The sequence below is a fragment of the Eumetopias jubatus genome, unplaced genomic scaffold (genome assembly GCF_037043125.1).
Source record: "Eumetopias jubatus isolate StellerSeaLion01/CBP00866 unplaced genomic scaffold, mEumJub1_p1.0 scaffold_12, whole genome shotgun sequence".
Lineage (NCBI taxonomy): Eukaryota > Metazoa > Chordata > Mammalia > Carnivora > Otariidae > Eumetopias > Eumetopias jubatus.
In genome coordinates, this window is record NW_028274818.1 from 76,584,452 (window position 1) to 76,607,414 (window position 22,963).

Sequence of the window (22,963 nt, forward strand, 5' to 3'; positions counted from 1 at the left end):
GCCAGCCAGATGACCTTCCCTTGACTTTAAACCAAGCCAGAAAGGCCTGCCTTGTAGTTGGCGGCCACCTCTAACAAGGGCAGTGTGTAGAGAAGAGACAGGTGCCTTGAATCCATTCTTAACTGGAGAATCGGAGTAGAATCAGCTGTGCATAGGATGTTTACTGAAATCTCGTAATTGCAGGCAGAAGGGTGGGAAGATGTTGGGAAAATCGATATATTAAAGCCTTTTTTAAAAAAGATTTTATTTATTTGACAGAGAGAGACACAGCGAGAGAGGGAACACCAGCAGGGGGGAGTGGGAGAGGGAGAAGCAGGCTTCCCGCGGAGCAGGGAGCCCGATTCAGGGCTCGATCCCAGGACCCTGGGATCATGACCTGAGCCGAAGGCAGACGCTTAACGACTGAGCCACCCAGGCACCCCAAGCATCAGACTCTTGATCTTGGCTCAGGTCATGATCTCAGAGTCTTGGGATCCAGCCCCGCGTCGGCCTCCGTGCTCAGTGGGGAGTTTGCTTGGCATTCTCTCCCTCTGCTTGCATGCTCTCTCTCCCTCCCTCTCTCTAAAACAAGTCTTAAAAAATTTTAAGTTTTAAAAAAAATGTTATTTAAAATCGCACAATATTTTGAAGTCAAATTGAAACAATTTGTTCAGCGACATCCAGTTTCTATCTCTTCCCCCTTCAACTGTTTCCTCCCACCCCTGGTAGGTAGTCATTCTTGTTTTTGCTTCATCTTCCCATTAAAAAACATCTGTTCATATTCAAGCTCTTTCTTAGGTAAATGGCAGCAAAATAGACACATTTTTTTTTCTCCACCTTGCTGTTTTCTTTAATAATACATCGTGGCGATCACTGCATAGCCGAGTGTAAGACTCTGCGCCTTGCTTGGACAGCTGTCTCACGGATGGGATACAAGGTACAGTATTAATTTCACCAAGCTCCTTCTAATGCCCCAGTAGTGGTGATCCCCAGTCTTGTGCCATTGTGACTGATGGTGCAGTGAATAGCCTCGTGCACCCTTCCTTTGTCTTTCTGCCAGTGTATGTTGGGGATAGATGTTTAGGAGTGGGATTTTGAGTCAGCGGATAAATGCATATGGACTTCTGCCAGATACTGCCAAATTCCCCTCTGTAGGAGCTGGGCCCTTTTGCATGCTCACCAGTAACGTCCGAGAGGCCTGTTTCCCCACAACCTACAACAAGAGGTTGTCCAAACTTCGGGAAGGGTTTGCCAACCGCGGCTAGGAGCGGAAGCCCCTGAGCTGGTCTTTGCTCCCACCTGACAATATGCTCTGTCCATAGCAGCCAAGGAGCTCTCTTTATAATGTTCCTGATATCATGTCACTCCCTTGCCTTAAACCCTGAGGGCTTCCAGTTTCAGCATCCAACCCTCTCACCCTGGCTGTAGAGTTCTACATGATCTAGCATCTGTCTCTACTTGTGACCTCTTCTTGTTACTCTTTCCCCCTGGTCCTGTTCGTCCTGGCCATTTCTCTGCTCTTCCCTCTGCAAGCACTGAGGCCATTCCTTTCGTAGGGCCTTGGCATGCACTTTGCTCTGCTTGGGACTCCCTCCCCCCTTGACACAGCTGCAGCTTCTCCATGTTCATAAACCAGCACCTGTGCTCGAAGAAGCCTTGCCTGACTGACCATTGTAGGTATTACTCTAATCATTTGTCACCGCCTCATCCTATTTGTTTTTCGTACTGAGTTGTTGGGGGGATGGATTGATTGATTATACGCTCCTTGAGAGAAGAGCCTTCCTCTGACTTTTCATCCCGGGATCCCTGGTGCCTCGTACATAACAGGTGCTCGATACATGTTAGTTCAGTGGATGAATGAAAGAACAGCAGGTATCTTGCCTGGGAGATGATCCTCATGCTCATTCCCAGTGTCCCCCTGGAGAGGGCGCTCCTTGAGGAAGGCTCCCCGTTTGGATTAATCTCTGCAGCCGTCATCCCTCTCTGCCTGGAATTTAACAGGGGCTCACCGAGGGCAAATCCAAAATTTGTGCAGCCTCAAGCTTCCACAGTTTGAAGGATGACATCTCTAAGTAAAAGAATAGAGAATTACAAATATCAAATTAGCTAGAAGGCTTTGGAAAAGACCCATCTGAGAGAGAGCCCCTGAAGCTTAAGGCAGGTTACTTTCAGGGAAACCCATCTCTAGCGCTCATTAAATGCCTGTTGAATGAGTAAATGAGTCAAGGGTAGATTTTTAAATGCCTGATTTTTACTGATTTCATTTTCAGGGGGTAGAAGCACAAAGAAAACTGTAGCAGCAGGACAAAATGACCTGCTTTACTTGATTCTTGCACATAATTAGGATATTTTTTATCTTTCCAATTTAAGGCTGCTTTCGACCTCAGGTTCGTACCCAACGGGGAAGAAAATAATCAGGCATTGTGGCATTTTGCTGAGGCCACTCTGTTAGGCAGCTGTTAGTCTGGCCTTTCTGCCTGCCATTCTCCTTCCTTTTGTTAACAGCAAATCCATTTCCTTTTGGAGAATCATCCTGTGCCTCTTAATCCTTGTGGCTCAGGTGGGGCAGATCCGGGTTCCAGATAAAGAGGTGCACCTCCAAATGTAAAGCAATCCATTAATTATTAATCACCACAAGCCTTTGAAGGAAGTACAATTATTATCACCATTTTATAGGTGGAAAAATGGAGGCACAGAGGGGTTAAGACTGTTGTTGTCCAAGGGACCCAGCGGGTCAGTGATGGAGCAGGGATTTGAACCCAGGCAGTGTGGCTCTTGAACACCACTTGGGTTACATCTCAATTCGTCCAGGCAAGAGAGAAGAGAGTCGAGCCATTGCCTGGGGTCTCGATCCCAAGCCTTCAAACTACAGCAGAGGATTTCTCTTTTCACAGGAACTGCTAGGTTCACGTGGAAGCCGGAAGCATCCAGGGCCACGGTGGAGAGCCTGAGGGGGTTGTGCTCAGATGGGAGGGGGACGGGCACCCTCTGGGGGAGACGCCTTCTGCTTCTGCGGCTGCCCATTCTCAGCCTACGCGTGAAGATCTACCGCTGGGCTTCCCACACGCGCGGACCAAGATGTTCATTCCCTTTATTGCTGAAGGGAGTCTGAGTTGGGTTTTCCATTTTGTGCCACTAGAAACAGTGCATCTTGGTTTCTGACCTCAGTGACTTTCCACAGAAGGACTTGAGGAGGCGTTCCCTTTGGGATCCTGGAAGGGAATGATGCCCCCCCGACTCCCGGGGAACCATCTTCTTGCCAACAGCATGGTGTTTGGGGAGTATGGCCGGTGGAGGCAAATGGCGCAGGTTTGATTCCCAAGCTGTGGGACCCTGGGCAGGTCACTTACACTCTGAACCCTGGGGAAAGGGCACAAGCTGCCTCTGTGGGTGGCGGGTGAGGCTTTACCAAGAGAACGTAGGCAGGAGCTCCCGGAACATAGTGGTGCTTCATTCACGTGAGTCCTCTTGTCTTCTCTACTGTCTTGGGCTCTGTCTTTACTTGCTCCATTGATCTTCCAGAGAAATATATATGAAATATTTTTTTTAAGATTATTTATTTATTTGGTAGAGAGAGACACAGTGAGAAAGGGAACACAAGCAGGGGGAGCAGAAGAGGGAGAAGCAGGCTTCCTGCAGAGCAGGGAGCCTGATGCGGGGCTTGATCCCAGGATCCTGAGATCATGACCTGAGCCGAAGGCAGACGCCTAACGACTGAGCCACCCAGACGCCCCTATAAAATCTTTTACATATATATATATATAGCATACATAAATATATATGAAATCCAATATATTTAAAATCTTTTTCTTTTTTTTTTTAATTTTAAGGAATTGGTTCATATGATGGCAGAGGCTGACAAATCCCAAATCCGAAGGGCAGGCCAGCAGGCTGGAAGCTCTGGCAGAGTTTTTATGTTGCAGGTTCGAGGCAGAATTTCTTCTCTGGGAAGCCACAGCTTTTGCACCCAGGGCCTTCAACTGATTAGATGAGGCCCACCCACAGGCTGGAGGGTAATCTTTACCTAACGTCAACGTTAATCACACCTACACGCTATCTTCACAGCAACATCTAGAATAGCGTTTGACCCAAAGAACCAGGCACCACAGCTTAGTCGAGTCGACACACAAAATTAACCATCATATTTGCTAGTGCAGTTTCTGTGGACCTCCGTTTCCCCATCTGTTAACTGGAGAACAGACCCTTCTTGATCTTCAAGCTGGTCCTCTGTGAAACGGGACTGATGGACTGGGAGAGCCTGGAGGGGTGAGTGAGGGAGAGCCCGGGAGCAGGATGAAGATGATATCTGGACAGAGCATCCTCACTGTTATGGAGTGGGAGAGACCAAAAGTGCAGGCCTTTCGTTCCCTGAATCCCTGAGTTATTTCAGGGGAGGACAGTATAACTTCAGAGCTTGAAGGTGGCTGTTGGCATGTACCAGAGCTATTTATGTGACTTTCCAGATCTTCCATGAGGACAGTTTCAGCTCCCGAAGGGAGAAAGCACAGCCCTCCGTGTAGTGGCAGCTCTGAGCATGGAGACATGCACAGCTGATCTGTCATAATCCTAGGAGAGGCGTCCCCCTTGCCTGGGTGCCCACGCTGCAGGGAGAGCAGGAGGAGGAGGGGGATGTGGAGGGTACCACAGATGATTACCTATTTTGTGGGAAAGGGGACACACACACACACAGTCACACACATCTGTAAAGTGGAGAGAGCAGGGTTTGCACCTGTTTCTGACATTGCCTCGCTGTTCTGTCCTGGGCAGGCAAGTCAAGGGAACTCTCTGACCCTCAGTCTCTTTATCTGTGAGTGGCGAGTCATGGTAAAAACACCTAGTTTGCAGAAACGTGGTGAGGATGATGCCAGATAAAACACGTGCAGGGCCTTTCGTTTCCTGCTGTCTTTACACGGCCTGGTGGATAATCAACAGATCAGAGGGTTGGAGCTGGGCTGGATTTGGTCATGCCCACTGTCCGCCGGCTCTCAGGTCCCACCCAGTGCTGCTGCTGGCCAGGTAGGGGTTAGGTTTAGCTCTCAGCCACCCTGGGTCTTGGTGTTTGTGTTTATTTTTAGCAGGGAATGTTATGGTAAAGGAGGGGAGAACTATTAATGTATTATTCAATCATGGGAGACCATGACCAGCTGCTCGGATTGTGTTATGAGCCTGTCACTTGAAGTTCGTACTGTGATTCAAGCTCAATGTTTGAAGTATTTTTAAGTGGGAGACCAGGTTTTCAAGTACAGGGGAAAAAAAAGGAACAATTACCTAAAAGTGGGTAAAATTAGCCTCCCTTCTCTCCTGGCCTTCGGAAGAGTTTCTGCTTATATACCTGCATGGTTCATCCAGGCCACTGAGGCTAGGGGATATGGGACAGTTTGGGAATGGCCACATGATGAGAAACTGCCACAAAATAATTCTTGAGACCTGGAAAGGCCAGGTGGTGAGCATGAATGCTTCCTGAATGGTTTGAAAGCCACGAGGTGTGTTTACCTCTTTACCATCTGGTCCTGTCAGGGTGACGAAAATCCTGAGAGGCAGGTGCTATTGTGCCCATTTTCCTGAGGGTGTTCACTGAGGTTCAGAGAGGTGACATGACTTGTCTAAGGGGCTGGGGCGGTGCAGGGAGTTGTTCCAACCAGACACCTAGGCTGTCTACGGGAGGCCCAAATGAGGTGAGAACAGAGGCATTTTATCTCACGTTGTGGAAAATTACTGCCTCCTACTGGCTCTTCCTCTCCCCGCCCCTACCCCCCTACCCCCCCCCCCCCCCCCCCGCTGCCCCCTGAGACTCAGGGAGGGGCAGATGGAAAGGGAGAGAGAGAATCTCAAGCAGACTCGCGGCTGAGCGCAGAGCCCGCGGTGGGTCTTGATCTCACGACCCTGAGATCATGACCTGAGCTGGAATCAAGAGTCACATGCTCAACCTACCTAGCCAGGCAGGCGCCCCCTCCTACTGGCGCTTCCTCATGGCCCTAGGGTGGGGCGTGGTGTGCTTAGATCTGGCCTGGGGTCATCAGGCCAGCTGTAAATCAGTTCTGAGCCCTAATTCTACCTCATCTTGTCCTTCCCTGTCTCGTGGCCTGTTTCCACTGGTCCAGAGTGGCTGGATTTCCCAAGGGTGTCTGCATCCCCTAAGTGGGGCCTCAACTTGCTCTGACCTGGAAAAGAGGTATGTATTTGTATTTACAGTTACCTTCTATTTATAAGGCTCTAAGCACTGGCTTCCCATTTAGGGTAGTGATATGCAATTGCATTTTACAGTACATGCATTTAAAGCCTTTTAAGAGTGTGTAGATGTAAAAATATTTAAACAGCTAGCGGGCATGGTGGCATATACACTAATAACAATATGCAAAGGTTTACTGAGTGCCTACTATGGGCCAGGCAGGATTCTAGGTGCTTTCTTCTTACTATAGTCCTCACGGCCACTGAGCTTGGTTTTATAATCAGTCCCATTTTGCAGTTGAGCATTTGGAGGGCACTGAGACTTAACCATCTTGCCAAGGCTGCATGACGAGTAAGCGATGGAGGCGGGATGTGAACCCAGACCCTGACCCCAGAGTTATTTTCCTGAGTGGTTATGCGTGTGGGGTATGAACGAGTGATGTTTGGAGAACACTGACCGGAGCTGTGTGTGGGGTGACTGGCTTGCCCGGCTTCCCCGCGACTTCCTGTGTTTTAAACCGGAAAGTCTCGGTTCTCCCGGGACGGAAAGTCCCGTGTCCGGGAGAATCCTCATCCCCCTTAATCTCCGTCTCCAGTCTGCTCCAGATTCTACCGAGATTGCCTCCCTATAATGCCGGCGCCGTGAGCCAAGCATATGCAGCCAATCCAAACATGCCGGGTCTGCATGGCTTGCGAGGAGTAAACATACATATCTCCTAACCGCATACATAACATCCAGAAAACCTTGCCTAAAAATAACAGAGTAAAGCGCCTGATTGCTGTGACACTTGCCTTATTGGTATAAATAACAGAGTGAAAACATCCTATATCTCTATCTATAGCAGAGTAAAAAGTGCCGTATCTGGATGTACAGAAATACTAAACCCTGGCATACTGGCATATATCATGTAGAATAGAGACCTCACGGGCACATCGGAAGTGAGAGCGATGTTCATAATTATAAAGCGGGTGATAGCTGCCCTCTATTCAGCATTCACTCTGTTCCAACCAAGTGTCCAGCGCTTTATATGCGTTATCTTAATTAATCCATGCAATCCCTGTGGGGTAGTACTAGGATGATCATCTCTGTTTTACAGATGAGGAAACAGAGGCACAGAAAGTTTCTGACAATCACCTAGCTTGCACAAATAAGACGTGATGAAGCAGAGACTCTCACTCAGGCAGCCTTGCTCCGGGGCTGGTGCTCTGAACCCCGGGAGAAGGGCATGGCCCACTGTATAGATTCAGCAGGTGAAATGTGCTCTGCAGCTCTGCTTCCTTTTTTTTTTTTTCCACGCTTGTGGAATGTTCTGGAGTGTGGCTGTACCGTAGCTGATACATCTCGTTTCCCACTGATGGACATGCAGGTGGGTCCCGTGTCTTTGTTCTAACTAGTTTTGCAGCATGCTCGTCCCCATCTCCCCATGCATATTGCATTGAGTGTTTGCCTTGGCTGGTGTGGCGGGCGGAGTCATAAAGATGCTCCCGGATTTCCTTCGTCTGGCTCTTCAGACATAGATCTAGGTATTGCTGGGATGGGCTATTGCAGATGTGATTTGAGTCCCAAGTCAGTTAACTTCAGACATGAAGCTGATCCAAGGTGGCCTAACCTGAGCGCATGTGCCCTTTAAAAGCAGAGTGTGTTTCCCAGCTGGGAGCATAAGAGGAAGCAGGAAGGTGTGAAGCATGAAGAGGTTGGGGTATGCCGTGCTGGTGTGAAGATGGAGGGTCCACGTCAAGACGAAAACAAGTGGCCTCTCGAAGCTGAGAGCACCCCGCAGCGGACAGCCAGCAAGGAATTGGGGACCGCGTTCTGCCGGTAACAGGAATGAGTGTGGATCTGAGGATCCTGAGCTCCGGAAAAGAACACAGCAGCCCAGAGACCCCTCGATTTCAGTCTCAGCAGGGTCTCCAGCCACACCAGGCTGAAGCTCTGACCTAGGGAGCTGGGAGCTGATAGGTAGGTGCTGTTTTAAGTTGTTAATTTGTTAGGCAACAATAGAAAACAAGTACAGAGGGTTTCTTAAAAGTGAAATCAAAGGTTATCTGCATTTAAAATCTTGATTCTTTCAACAAATAGGTATTGTCCATCTAGGGCAGGACTGCTCCAAACTCTGGGGGCATAGAAGGGAAACAGGTAAGCCACAAAGTCCCTGCCTTCTTGGTGCTGACATTTTATGGAGGTGTGTGCTGGGGAGAGGAAGACAATAAACAAAGGAGTAGGTAAAGCATATGTATATCTGGTGATTTGTGGATGCTATGGAAAAAGAGCAGAGAAGAGGGACGGGGGTGGGGGAAGTGTGTGCGTATGGGTGTGGGAATGAAAATACGGCTCGGGATACGTGTGACCTGTGACTAAAGACTTAAGGGGAATGAGCCATGCAGGAGACTGGCAAAGAGTGTTCCAGACAGAGGTGCTAGTGAGTGCAAAGGCCTTGAGGCAGGGACGTTCCTGGTGATTTCGAGGAGATTTTAGGGGAGAGTGAGCAAGTGAGAGAGCCGTAGGAATTGAGGTCAGGAAGGTAATGGCGCCTCCTCTTCCTAATTTGCATTTGTGGATCACTAGCGAGGATGGGAATCCTTCCTGACCTCCACTGGGCACGTGTACCTCCTTTCCTCCCCGGGGGTCTACCCCCAGTACGTGCATCTGTGTCTGCTAAAAAAGAAGAAAGCTTGACATTTCCATCCATATCTCATGGGGCGTGGGGCACAGAGAGGCTGTCCCGGGCTTCCCATGCCAGCGCCTTGTTCTAGCTGTAAGTTCTCGCTTTGCCTCTCCCGCTGGAGAAATGTAATCAGAATGCAGTGAGTGCGGCTGATGTTTCACATGAATAACCTTGAATCTACTTGTACATATATTTGCAACATTTGGCACTTTATCATTAGCAACAGATTACTTGGTGATACACCTCAAAACTGCCTGTGACACACCATACCTTGGTTGAGAATTGGGGGCAGAGCATGGGCAGTATGTGTGCATGCATGTGCGTGTGCGTGTGCGTGTGTGAATGAGTTAGAGAGCAGACTGTCACTCTTTTCCTCCAGAGCCACAAGGTTGCTTCTTAGATACTGGCTATTTTAACCTGCCTCATTAACCTGTATTGAGATGTTTTGTAGTGTTAGAATTTGAATCTCTAAGAACCTTGTTTAGGTGTCCTTGGGGCTATCCCTTTGCAGCTAGCTGGGACCTTTCCTGCGAGGTCTTCCCTGAGAACCCTCTTGAATGGGGTTGGGGGGGGGGCAAGAAGTCCCTTGTCAGCGGCTGAGTACCTTGGGACCCCAGTCCTAGCCCTGTGAAGACAGAGGTAGAGATCAGGGTTAACTCCCTACCAGCCAAAGGACACCAGGATGGCCAGCAAACCACCAGAAGCCAGGAGAGAAGCCTGGAACAGGTTCCTCCTTCCAGCCCTCAGAAGGACCTGACCCTGCCCGCACCTTGATCTTAGACTCTGGCCTCCAGATCTGCAAGACAATATATTTCTGTTGTTTAAATCACCCAGTCTATGGTGCTTTGTTATGGCGGCCCTAGGAGACAAATACACAGAGAAATGCAATAATTTGGAAGAGTGAAGTGCAGAGTTGGGGTGGGGGCATCTCAGGGATGTAAGAGACAAGGGTCTGGCATGAGATTTAAAACATCAACTCCCCAGTCACAGGAAGGGGAGTTATGGAGTGGCGGCAATTTGGAGGAGAAAGTCCAGGGTTTGGGGAATCAGACTTAGATTCAAATCCTGATTCCCCTGTGCGTTCTTAGGGGGCTTCCTTAACTTCTCAGAGCTTCTGAGCACCCATCGTTCCTAGAAGCCCCATGTTATAAATCAAGAATTTATTCCGAAGGCCCATTTGATAACATGAAATACTATAACTGATCAGGAACGTAACTTAAAATAGAACTCCATTGTATGTTTTTACAGACATTTGGTGAGAACCGCCAGGCACTTATTTTAAAGCTACAAGGTGATGGTTTCCTTTGGGGCATCTTTTCTTCTTCTATGGGCAGGGCTGCCTGCGGCATTAAAGACAGGAATTTGCAGCCACGTGGACTGACAGCATTGCCTTCTTTTTCTTGGTGACTCACCCTGTGCCGGCAAAGTCATTCCACATTCTGCCTTCCAGGAGTCCTTGGAACCGTGTTCAAAATTAGGGTCACCTATCTGGAATGGGTCAGTGTCATTTTGACATATGTGAATGTTTTTGCATGCCACAAAAGTTTTTGAATGGCAAGTGCCAGGTGGCACAGTTTCCATGGTGATGTGGGAAGCCCACGCCAGCACTGAAGGTGTTAGGAGGCGGGTATTAAACACTTGCCTTTTTTTTTTTTTTTTTTTTTTAAACTTGGGAGACTTCTTTGTAGGGAGAATAGTCCCAAAAGTGTGTAGGGTCATCATTCCAGGTGATGTGAGTTGGGCGTTCTCTTGTCCTCAGCAGCTTATGTAGTAAGCCTTGTATGTGTCTCTGTGTGTGTGTTTCCTTGTATGTATCTACGTTAAGTGTGTATATGTACGTCCATGTGTCTGAGTGTATGGGTTGTGTGCTTGCACAGATGTGTGCATATGCCCATCTCTGTGCATGGGTTTATGTGTGCGTCTCTGCAGTAGATGCGTGTGTGTCTGTGTGCCAGTGTATGTTGCATGTACCTATCTGTGTGCATGTGCCTGTGTGTCTCTGTATGTATGTAGGTGTGTGCGTGTTTGTGTGTGTTTGTGTGTGTGCACGCTGTTATTCCTCGCTCCCAGACCCAAAGCAGACGTCACTGATCAGTTTCAAGTCCCATGCTCCGCTGTGGTGCGTCTCCCTATGGTAGCCACGAATTGGGGTTGACCACAAGAGGAAACCAAGGTGCTTTTCCAGGTGCTTTTCATATTTCCAGTGTTGAGGTCAAGCTGCTCAGACAGACATCTCATGCTTTCAGAGCCCATCTCTATTCCCTGCCAGAAACTTTCTGCCTCAAGCAATTCCCTGAGCTCTAAAAATGCCCATTCCTCACTGAGCTTTTGAAGTTTTCTTCTCAGCTGACAGGGGACTCGTTAAGCATATGGTTTCTGGAATCAGCCTCCATGGGTTTAATTCCTGCTCCTCCACCTCTGAGTTGGGCAGCTCTGAGCACATCGTTCAGCGACGGAGCCTCACCTTCCTTATCTGCAATCTGCAGATGCTCATACTAACATCTACTTCACAGAGGTGGTGAGGTCCCCAGCACAGAGTCAGCCCTAAAGGAGCTACGCATGCTGAAGTAGCATTGATCACTTGCTGTGTTCTGGCATTTCATGGGGCTGCCGAGCGGTCAGTCTCGGGGTGGGGGGGTCACCTTCACTTGCTTTCTGGAGCTGTGTTTTAGGGGGTGCCATTCTCATGGAGCACAAGGGGGGAGGTACCACTGGTGTTACTGTTGGCCTGGCTCTCCAGTCACGAGGGGACCAAAGCTTGCCTTAGTTGGGAGACCGCATGCTCCCGAGGGCAGAGGCTGTTAGCCAGTGTGCGCGGAATGAATGGGGAGCACGGAAGGGCTGAGACGCTACCTGATCTTTCTCCTGCAGGCATGGGGTCAGCGTTGAGGGTCAGGGACCAGGAAGAATATTAAAAGTCACATGGAAGACTAATGCACTAACGTGGAAATAAACTCAAACAGGAAACCCCTCAATCTCTATCCGGGAGGTCACCCAACAGTCAATGGCTGCCCGGTGGCTTCCTGTGGAGCTCTCAGTGCCCAGTTTCAACGTCGGCAGTAATGATGTTTTGGGCTCTGTTGCGGGGCCATCCTGCGCTCTGCGGGTGCTTAGCAACCCCCCTAGCCTCTGCCCACCAGATGCCAGGAGCAACCCCCCACGCCAGACGGGGTAACCAGAAGCGTCTCTAGACATCGCTAAATATTCCCCGGAAGATGCTATGAGCCCAGCTGAGAACCACTGGGTCATGACTCCAATAATCAGCTGTGCTCCCAGATCTTAGCTGGGCGACAGCCACCTGTAAATAAGGTAAAAGCTGGGAACGGTGAGCCTGTCCTTCCACCTATATAGTAAACCAATAATTTGGAATTTTTGAGGCTTGGCCTAGGGGTTGCAGAGATTCTTCCCATGCCCTATCCAAGATCTTAGGTATGAACTTGGACCTTTGGGGACAAGGACAAAGGCTATGAGCTGTGGACCGAGGTAATGTCTCCTTTGTGTTCTCAGGTGAGTAGGGACTGGGTGGTGTTGGGAAGGGGAGATGGAGGATGTTTCTGGGATTTGGGAGACTGCATTCTGGTTTGGAGTCAGGCTGACACCCCAGGCACAGGCTTGTCGTCTGACCAACAAAACCTCTGTCTTCCCTTCTCTTCCTTACTGAATAATTCAGCCCTGTGGGCCCGCCTTGGGTCAGATCCTCCTAAGACCTCTCTGACACACTTGTCCTCTCACGCCAGCTTATGGTCCTTTCTGTGGTTTTCCCTGATCCAATGCTTACCCCATCACAACCCTTAACGACCACATGGCCACGGCCTCTGCTATCTTGTATTCCCAGGGCCTAGCAAGAGGACCTGATACAGAGGCCTCTTTACTCCCTGTGGTTTGCTGATGGACTGACAGGGGCTAAGCCCCCAGCCAGGCATGGTGGCGATCAGACAAGATTATATATACTGGGGGAGGTGGGCACACACATCATTTCCAGCCATGAAAAGGGCCACTAGGGGTGTCGAGAATGGGGACATCTAGTCTGCTGGTCAGGGTTGTGCTGTGTTTCCTGTAGGGTGACCAGTCATCCCGGTTCACCCAGAACTGAGGGGTTTCTTGGGACACGGAACATCAAAGTTAAAACGGGCAAAGTCCTAGACAAATCAGGATGAGAGGCTTATTCTAGTGCCTGCACCTGCCTGGAAGATTTACTCGCTAGCACGCAGTTTTAAATCCTGGAACGACGCGACAAGTCAGTGCCAGAGTCAAACCCCATTTGACAGGTGAGAACCAGGCCCCAAAGATGAGTAGGGGCAGGGTGGGAACTGGAACCGCAGAAACTGGGGGCCGGGCTGATTTGCTGTATGGATTCCCAGGGACTAAACAAAGGCAGTGCTCATTTTAGGGGTTCCTTCCCATGCGGGGGTCCTGAGTGTATCTCCCTCCATCTCCTGGAATCTTTAGAAGAATCTGAGGGTCTGGGTGGCCCCCAGGCCAGGGAATGGAACCACTGGCTCAAAGGATGTCAGATTTATCTTTGGATGCCCTCTCAGCCTTGAGTAGCAGAATGCATGAATACCATACCTGCTTTACCACAGAGGAAACAGACCCGGAGAGGTTCATCCGCTTACTCAGGGTCACACAGTGAGTTGGCAGCAGAGTGTGGATGAACTCAGGACTCTCAACTCCTGAATCCATTGCTTTGTTTGGGTTCTGGGTTAACGTGCAGACTCTAGAATTCAAATCATGGCTCTCTGCTAGTTACCAGCTCTGTGACCTTGGCTAAGTCATTGAACTTTTCCAAGCCTTGATTTCCTCAGCTGTAAAATGGGTGTAATTTGTACATATCCTCTTAGGGTTTGAGGCATCAGTGAGATGGTCCATGTAAAGAGAGCTCTTAATAGCACAGGGTAAAGCTCCCAAGGACACAGTAGCTGCCACCTGTAAACCCCCCCCCCCGAAATACATTTTCCTTTGCAGGGCCGGGTACCAGGGCTGGAACCCAAGGGATCCATAATCTCACACGCTCATGGCCAGAACCAACCTCCGGGTTCTAGGTTCTCACAAGCTGCCAACTTCCTGGGAACCACGCATCCCTCCTCCCTCCCGGGAGCCCAAATTCCAAGAAATGCAGCTAAAATTGGCCCTCGAACAGCTTTTGCAGAGCACGTCGCGGCTTTTTTTGGGTCTAGAGAGCCAGTTTCCATGATGGAAGTGGCACAGAAGGAGAGACCCAGCTAAAAACAGCCACCGCCCAGAACGGTTGTTCACAGGATGCCGCCTCCCCTGCCTCTTCGGTGGGGTGGTGGTGGTGGGGGGGTTGGATGCTTCACTTCCGCAGCAGCTGCTGCCCCCCCCCCCGTCGCCACTAGGTGGCAGCATCGCAGCGCGCGCGCCCCCGGGCCCCGGAGCCGCTCCTGAAGGTGATGCCCATAAAATACGCACCCGCCACAAAATTCTCCACTAAATAATTTCCCTTTTTTGGGGGGGCATTTGTTTGCATTGCAGGAGCTCCGCGGAAGTGTCTCTTCTAAGGGCTGACCTAGTGCCGAGAGAAGCAGCGCTGGAGACTTCTCCGAGTGCCCCCGTGTCCCTGCTTGCAGGCGGCTCCCCGCACCAGCCCATCCGACTTAGCGGGTTCATTATGCCTCGGGTCCAACGTCATAGCCGAAGTTTGGAATTTTCCAGGAGAGGTGACCTAGCCTGGGGTGGGGGGAATGCACCCATTTGGGGCTGGTGGTCCTGCCATGGCGGGGGCGGGGGGCGGACATGGCTTCCCTCTGTGGGCCTCAGGGATGGAGTTTTGGCTCAGGAGTGTGGCTCCCTTGTTCTTTGGTCACCAAATCGTGTGGGGAACGGGGCCCTAGGGGAACCCGCCTCCTGGGCCACAGTGAGGAGTAAATGAGTCACAATGTGAATAGGACAGTGCCTGCCACATCACAAGGACTCCAATACGAGCTAGTTTTCATATTTCCTCAGCGTCCCCAAGGGCTGGTATGATGGCCACCCCACAAGTAGTAGGTGGGTCTCAGTGGGTCTCACCGCCCTTGTCTGGGAGGCAAGAGGGGGAGGTGGGGATCAGCTCCAAGGCCTTGATTCTCAAAGCCTCGTCCTGGGCCAGCAGCAGGTATCACAGGTACGCTCCTTAGAAACGCAGTCTCGGCCCCACCCAAACCACGGAGCCAGACCCTTCCTTCACAACAGCCCCAGGGGCTTCGTGGCATTCCGAGGTTGGCGGAACACACGGCTCCTAGGCACCTTCCAGCCCTGGAGGGCTGGGATTCCCTGCCCAGTCCTGGGTGAGTTCTGTCTCCCAGATTCACATCCATCAGAAGAGCAACCTTCAGGCAAGCCCTGCGTTTCAACCTTTCCTCCTGCTTTTCTGGAACGCTTTCTGCAGCTGCCTGGGTGCTCCGGTGTGATGGGGGGTGACATGCGGTGGTGGGCCCGGCTGCGCTCCATACACTCCCCTGAGCTCCCAGATCTGGCTCACCTCCTACCTGCAGATCCTGCTGCACCCTGCCCGCCCCCCGTGCCTGGCCACAGCAATCCCCATCAACCCGGTGACCCTGGGACCAGGAACCGACTTTGTCTGTGAGTGCCCCCGCACCACCCCTCCCGACCCTCAGCCCTGCAGATCCCGCGGCCAGAGCACCTCCTCACTCTGGCTCCCTGTTCTCCAGCACTCTGGGAACCATCCCCACGTCTACCTGGCCCCCTGCCTATCTCCCTTCCCCAGCTCCTGATCTCCCCTGACACAAGTCTTCCCCGTGGCTCCCCACAAGCTGGCCTGTGAGCCGCTCCCTGTGTGCTCCAAAGTCCTGCACCAGCTAGCCACTCCTGTTTCAAGGTCCACTCCCCTTTGCTCTGGAGTGAAGGCCTCCCACGGCCTGCTAGCCACGGCCGATTCGCCCTTGTGTGCCTCCACCTCAGCCTGCTTTCCCCTCTTGCTCCAGATCAGGGGCCGGCTCGCCACGGCCACGGCCACGCGCAGCCCACAGCCTGTTGCTGGAGATAAACTCGGACTGGCACACAGCAGGCCTGTTCGTCTGTGGAGGCTTTCACGTGGTGGGGGCAGAGCTGAGAGACCACATGGTCTCCAAAGCCTAAAATACTCCCTGGCCCTTTGATTGCTCCAGCCTCTGACATCCCCTTAACCCTCTCCCCTTTCTGCCTGTCGTCACCCTCTCCACCTTGGAAGGTCCAGCTCCAAAGCAGCTACACTGGGCACTCCTCCTTCAGCATTGACGGAGAACCGGCCGTGTGCCGGGATGGTGTCCTTGCTCTCGGGGCGCTCACGAGTTCCTGACCCAGGCTGCTTGGATCAGAAGCACCTCCAGAGCTTTAAGGTGACAGCTCAAGGCCCCTTGTTTTATTGTAGTGTTTGGATGGCATGAGGCCCCCTGATTCTCTAGCACTTAACCCAGCAGTATCCGTCATACACTGAGGGTCACGGTCACATGGTGCGGGTCACACGTTGTGGGTCCTTATGGTCCATTTGGATGAACAAATGAACTTCTCTCCTCCCCTGTGTCTGTCTCTGAGTTCTCACCCTGGGGTCTGGACTCCGTCTCCCCCCATGCTTCCAGATGCTTCTGGAATTCTATTTCAGGCCAGATGCTACTTGTCAGTGCATCTCAAACTTTCACAGGCGCGAGAATCACCCAAGATCTTGTCAGAATGCAGACGCGGATTCTCTCGGTCTGGGATGGAGCCCAAGACTCTGCATTTCTAACGCGTTCCGGATGGGGCCGAGCCCCTGGCCCACACTTTGAGCAACAGAGATCAGCTCTCACTTCCGATTTCACCCAAGAATCCTTTGGGGGCTTTTGTATGCTCATGTCTGGGTCCTACCCCAGACGAACTGAACCATGCAGAGGAGTGAGGCGGGGTCCCGTGTCTCCAGGTGATTTCACTGTGCAGCCCAACCACTAGCCTAGGAACATGTAGAAATGCAGGTGGTCAGGTCCTACTCCAGAGCCACTGAATCAGAAATGCTGGGAATGAGGCACGAGAAGCACGGCCCTAGGAATGCCTGACCTTGGCTTCACCCATCAGCTCCTACCTGCTCCTCCTGCCTCTTCATTCATTCTTTATTTGGCCTGGATAGTACAGTTCCGGAAACGCCAATTTGGGTGGCTCAGGCGGTTAAGCGTCTGCCTTTGGCTCAGGTCATGCTCCCAGGGTCCTGCTTGGCAGAGAGCCTGTTTCTCCCTTTCCCTCTCCTTGCCGCTCTGCCTCCTTGTGCTCGCTCGCTCTGGCAAATAAATAAATAAAATCTTAAAAAGAAAAAAAAAAGGGCCTGGTCTCAAGGGACAAAAGTCAAAGAAGGGGGTTCTTATTGGACAGGTGCTCTGTTCTGCTGACCAAGGCAGAGGCTGAAATCAGGACTTTTTTGTGATCTGAAAAGAGTTTTCTGACCTTCCCTGTGCTAACTAACTAGAAAGCCCGCTTCGGCAGAGCTCCCTATGACCTTGCTACTGGAAAGTGTTTTGGGGGAAAAACTCTGGCTCCTTTACCTCTTGCTCACATTGCCCTTCAAGCTGATAGGAGACGTTTTGGGGTCACAAGCATCGGGAAAACCATTTGCACCATTCTACACCTTCTAGCTTTGTTTATCACCCGTTAGCTCCCAGATGTTCAAAGCCTTGTCCGTTCATTGGAATCACCAGGGAGCTTATACATATGCTGACATCTGGGTCCCATGCCCAGGGATTCTGTTTTACTTGGTTTTGGGGTTAGCCTGGGCATTTTTTTTTTTAAAGAACCCCACCCCCACTCCTGATGATCCCAGTGAAGAGCCAAGGATTTGGCTAGAGACCTGCTCTTTGAGTCCAGAAAGCCTATTTAATGAGAGATGGAAGAATTGTTTGCTGTGCCTGAGAAACTGGGGGCCTGGGTTTGGGTGCTTGAGCCGATGATTGCAGATGCCAATCAAACGCAAAGCTGGGGATCCGGATCTTGGAGGCGTTCACGCAAGCCCACCGCCCAGGGGCAGTGGTTGGATCTAGCAGAAACTGCACCCCACACATATTTACTCTTTGGATCTTTACGGACACTAGGCCAGGTGTACTATCTTGGTATCTCAGACCAGTGAACCAAGGTTTGAAGAGCTTTGCTAAAAGCTACCTTTCAACAAGAACTTCAACCTGTGCTAAGTGCTTTATATGCAATTCCTTTTAAGTTATTGCATGAGATAGAGACACATGAACCTGGATTTCAGATCCCTTTTAAAAATAACCCAGAACTCTACTTCGTCAGGCCTAAGCTTTATCTCCAACAATGGAGCAAACATTAGAAAAACTTGTTATGTAGAACACAAGAGATGTACACTTTAGTATTGTGCTCTCCGTATGCAAATTTCCCCTTATCAGTTTCAGCTATCAGGAGAGATTCTAATCCTCATTGAAGCACGCCTTTGAAGTTGTGCTGGTAAAAATTACTTTATGTAATGAACTCTTAGATCAATTCTTATTGAAATGAGCTGGAATTAGATTTTTGCTCTTCCCATTTGTAATGCTTTCAATTCAGTGATGAATTACCCGAGTCAGAAGCAATCTGACATTTCAGTGTGGTGCACGCGGTGTGAACAGCCTGCTTGTTTGGCCCGTTGCGGAGCGAAAGCAGACCTACCGCAGTGCCTTTTTTAATTTTGCGGGGTTGATAGAGGTTTTTTTTTTTTCTTTCTTTCTTTATTCAGGGGAAATTTGCCATTTTAACATTTAGATTCATTTGTTTTCAAAATCTCCCTTGGGTCACTGTGTGAATATGAATGATTATATGCACACACAGATACATCATTTGTGTGTGTGACTTACCTCATGCCGCATCACCTCCCTGCACTTTGTTTCTTCGTCTTGGAAACGGAAGAATCGCATCAGGTCGCTGTTTGTCCAAATTCTCCAGATCTTAAGGTGCTAAGAAAAAAATTCAAGGAATGTTGGGTTTAGCAAAGTCAGGACCTCTGCCTTCTGAATTCGAACTCTTCCTTCATTCTTCTCTGTGTTCCCGCCCCAACCCATAAAATGAGAACTCACATCCTAACTCACCTGGCCTCTCATGGGAGTGTGGGAAGCAGCTTTGACTCCAGCTCCTCCTTCCTTATGTGCCTGGAGAGCTGAGGAGGGCCTGCCAGTCCGTGGATCCTTTTCTCTGGCTCTAGACGCAGCAGCCAAAGGCTGAGCTGGCCCCCCACAGGCACAACCCTCCATGTGGAAAGTGGAGAAGCACCTGTAGTACTTAGTGCCAAGTTATTTGCTTAGGTGCCCATTCTCTTCCAACCCTATCTTCCTGGTGAGGTGAAGGTTTATCATTCTCTGGTGACCTTCTCTATCCCGAATCACTTCTTTTTTGACTTAGAGACCATTTATCTGGTACTGATATGGCCACTCTACCTTTATTTTGCTGGTGTTTGCCTGATGTGGCTTTCTCTATCCCTATACCTTTCATCTTTCCGTGTTTTTACGTTTTAGCTTTTTTTGGGGGGTTGTTTTCTCTTGTTTGTTTGTAAAGGGCATGTAGCTGGATTTCCCCCACTCCAATCTTTAATTGGAATGGTTATTCCATTTATAGTCCTTGTGAACTATCATCTATCTATTGGTTAGTCTATATATCATTTTTTCTTTTCTGGTCTGTAAAAATTGAAATTTTTTTTCTTAGTACTTTTCTCTCTCTCCTGGGATGAAAGTTATAGCCTCTGTGTTTATTCTTTAAATGATTATCTTGAGGGGCGCCTGGGTGGTTAAGCGTCTGCCTTCGACTCAGGTCGTGAGCCTGGGGTCCTGGGATCGAGCCCTGAGTCTGGCTTCCTGATCAACGGGAAGCCTGCTTCCCCCTCTCGTGTTCCCTCTCTCGCTGTCTCTGTCAAATAAATAAAATCTTTAAAAAAACGTAAATGATTATCTTGGAAATTTTACTATGCACCCGAAACTTGATGGTCTCGTGTGAGTATCTTAACCATTACCACCTCCTTGCCCTGCCTGAATATGTAGACACCGTGGACTATTTTAACCCAAGTCACGTGTCTGCTAATTCACATGCTCTTACGGTGTGGATTTTAGTTCTGGTTTCATTAAGCCTGCTTATTAGGCAACTATTTTTACTGCACAATGAGCATCCAGGTTCACTGACACCTACCTTTCCGCCCTGTGCATGCCTTCTTGCATCTCGGACCTTCCTCTAGGGGGACACTTTCATTCCTCCTGAACTGTATCCTTTAGAAGGTCTTTCATTTGGGCTACTGGTAGTCAAAGCTTTCAGTTTTTGTTCTTCTGAAAATGCCCTCATTTGACCTTTGTTCTTGAGATGTAGTTCTGTTAAATGAGCTGCCATACGTCGAATGTCCGTGTCCCCCGAAAAGTTCTTATTTTGAAGCTCAATCCTTAATGCACTGGTGTTAAGAGGTGGTCCTTTGGGAGATGATTAGGTCGTGATGGTGGAGCCCCCATGAACAGGATGCGTGCCTCTATGGCCCCATGGGGCTCCCTACCCCCTGCTACAGGAGGACACAGGGAGAAGGTGGCCATCTATAAACAAGGAAGCTGTTTTTATATTTCTAGGATATTCTTCTATTTACACTAGAGATCAGCCGAAAAATTCCCTGCTAGTTCTTGTAAGACAACAATTTAGAGTTAAACACGGACTGTAACAATGCGCTAGGGAGGAAAATATGATCGGCTGAGGCTCTGGACGACCCTACAGCTAGACGTGCAGAAGGTGCTGGGGCCGGCGGGGAGGCTGTGGAGCCAGGAGCACCCTCTGCTCCGTTCATGGAACATTCTGGAGTGTGTGCTGCTAAAGTGGGTTCGGGAATCCTGTTTCCAAGCAGCCTCAGAACTCCATGAGGAGTCCAGGTATACCTAAGGAGGGTTTATTGTTTTTTTTTTTTCCTGAGCTCACCATGCACCTGGCATGGTTCTACGTGTGGTGGAAGAAGGATGAACAGAACAAAATCCTTTCTCTCTTGGGAGTGGACGTTCTCGTGGGGGAGACAGACCCTCTCAAGGAAGTATACAAGTCACAGGATAATTCTAGATGGTGGTTGTGTGGGCTGGGAGAGAAGGGCACCGCTGGTGGGGCTGTGAGCTGGAGGCTGAAGGAAGGGAGGGAAGAGAAGGCAGGGAGCGAAGAGGATAAAAGTGGGGACCCCGAGATGGGAAGGCCTCTGGGTGTCCCCCGCCTCTGTGATTTCTTTCTGCCATTTCAGTGGCCCGCAGTCAACCTTGGTCTGGAAGCAGATGATCCTGGTCATGATCCTCATCAGAAGGTCCGTGGGGGCCTAACGCTCCATCAGAGCACCTACGTCACCCCCCTCATTTCATCCCGTCACGTGGGCATTGTGTCATGTCACATGGTCACAGGAAGCAGGGCACGTACGGGACAGAGACCACATTCACAATATTGCGCTACAGTGTTAAAATCGTCCTATTTTATTATTAGTTACTGTTGTTCGTCTCTTACTGGGCCTATTTATAAATTGAACTTTACTGTACAAATGTATGTCTAGGAAAAAAACTAATATGTACAGGGTTTGGTGCTGGGCCTGGTTTCAGGCATCCACTGGGGGTCTTGGAATGTACCCCTGTGGATGGGGGGGGAATCCTCTCTACTTACGACCAAGTGACAGAAAAAAGACCTGTGTCAGAGGCTGCCGGGAAGATGGCGGAGTCGGAGGACCCTGGGCTCACCTCTTGCTGTGTGGCCACCTAGAAAACACCCACATCGGCATAAATAACCCAGAAAGCAGCCAGAAAACTGGCAGGACAGACTCTCCACAGCCCGACACAGATGAGAGGCCACAGTGAAGCAGATCCATGCCCTCTAAATGCTCTTGGTAAGATCCCATCAAAGTGGTGCCACAAGCCCGGCAATGTGTGCACAGCGCAGACAAGGGCCAGCACCACTCCAAAGTGAGTCTTGCTCCAGGGAGGGGAAAGATAACCCCACACACCAGTCTGTGACCCCAGCAGTGGGCTGGGGGCAGGCAGTTGGTCTGAGTGCAGGCCCTGCCCACCAACAAAACCTTCTTAGGGGACAACACAGGGACAGTGCCCTGCAGTTTGGTGCTACTGCATCTCTGATAAACCTCTGCTCTGACTCAACTCAAGCCCAGGGCAGCCCCGGACCAGCCCACTAACACCACAGGCACCAGACTCTGCCCAAAACAGGCAGAGAGCCATCGCAGGCTAGACTGAAGGCAAACAGCTCCGCCACAACAGCAGGACACCCCTGTAGCAACACACATAGGAGACACCCCTGAAGCACCATTTTCTGGTGAAAAGGAGACATTATACTGCAGGACCTCTTCTTCATAAAGCCACTACTTTCAAGTGCAGGAGACGTAGCTGACTTTTCTAATGTGTAGAAAAAGACACAACAATAGACAAAATGAGGAGACAGAGGAATACGTCCCAAATGAAAGAGTGGAACAAGGGGCGCCTGGGTGGCTCAGTTGGTTAAGTGACTGCCTTCGGCTCAGGTCATGATTCCAGGGTCCTGGGATCAAGTTCCTGCATCGGGGTCCTGGCTCGGCAGGGAGTCTGCTTCTCCCTCTGACCCTCACCCCTTTCATAGGGTGGGCGAGTGGAACAAAATCAGAGCAAGAGACCTAAGCAAAATGGAGACAAGTAATATGTCTGATAGTGAATTTAAAGTAATGCTCATAAAGATACTTGCTAGAATTGAGAAAAGAGTGTAGGACCTCCATGAGACTCTCCACCAAGAGATAGGAGACATAAAAAAGAACCAGTTAGAGATACTGGACTCACTAAATGGAAATAAAAATAGAACACCTGGAATAAATAACAAGAGGAAGTAGAAGAACCGATCAGCCACCTGGAGGACAGAGTAATAGAAAGTAATCAAGCTGAGCAGATGAGAGGGGGGAAACATACCCCAAATAAGACTAGACCCAGGGACCTCAGTGACACTGTCAAGCGCAAAAGTCTCATGACAGGGATCCTAGGAGAAGAGCAAGAAAAGGGGGCAGAAGATTTGTCTGAAGAAATAATAGCTGAAAACTTCCTGTATCTGGGGAAGGAAAGAGAAATCCAGATCCAGGAGGTACAGAGAGCCCCCAACAAAACCAACCCAAAGGGGCCTGCACCAAGACACAAAGTAAATAAGATGGCCAAAAGTAGTGATAGAGAATTTTAAAAGCAGCAAGA

General features: G+C 50.1%; 1 long non-coding RNA gene across 11 annotated transcripts; it reads left to right on the top strand.

Annotated features, from left to right (window-relative positions):
- Positions 1-317: 317 nt before the first annotated feature.
- On the top strand, positions 318-19,657 carry LOC114219942 (uncharacterized). 11 transcript variants are annotated; one of them, XR_015766554.1, is made up of 10 exons: positions 318-4,245; positions 6,081-6,151; positions 7,245-7,514; positions 7,782-8,107; positions 11,685-13,081; positions 14,307-14,491; positions 14,778-15,097; positions 15,199-15,392; positions 16,000-16,147; positions 16,411-19,657. It is a non-coding gene; the product is annotated as an uncharacterized LOC114219942 (long non-coding RNA). The 11 variants fall into 11 exon arrangements; XR_015766552.1 differs by having other exon boundaries at positions 15,305-15,392; XR_015766553.1 differs by having other exon boundaries at positions 14,778-14,819; positions 14,920-15,392.
- Positions 19,658-22,963: the final 3,306 nt, after the last annotated feature.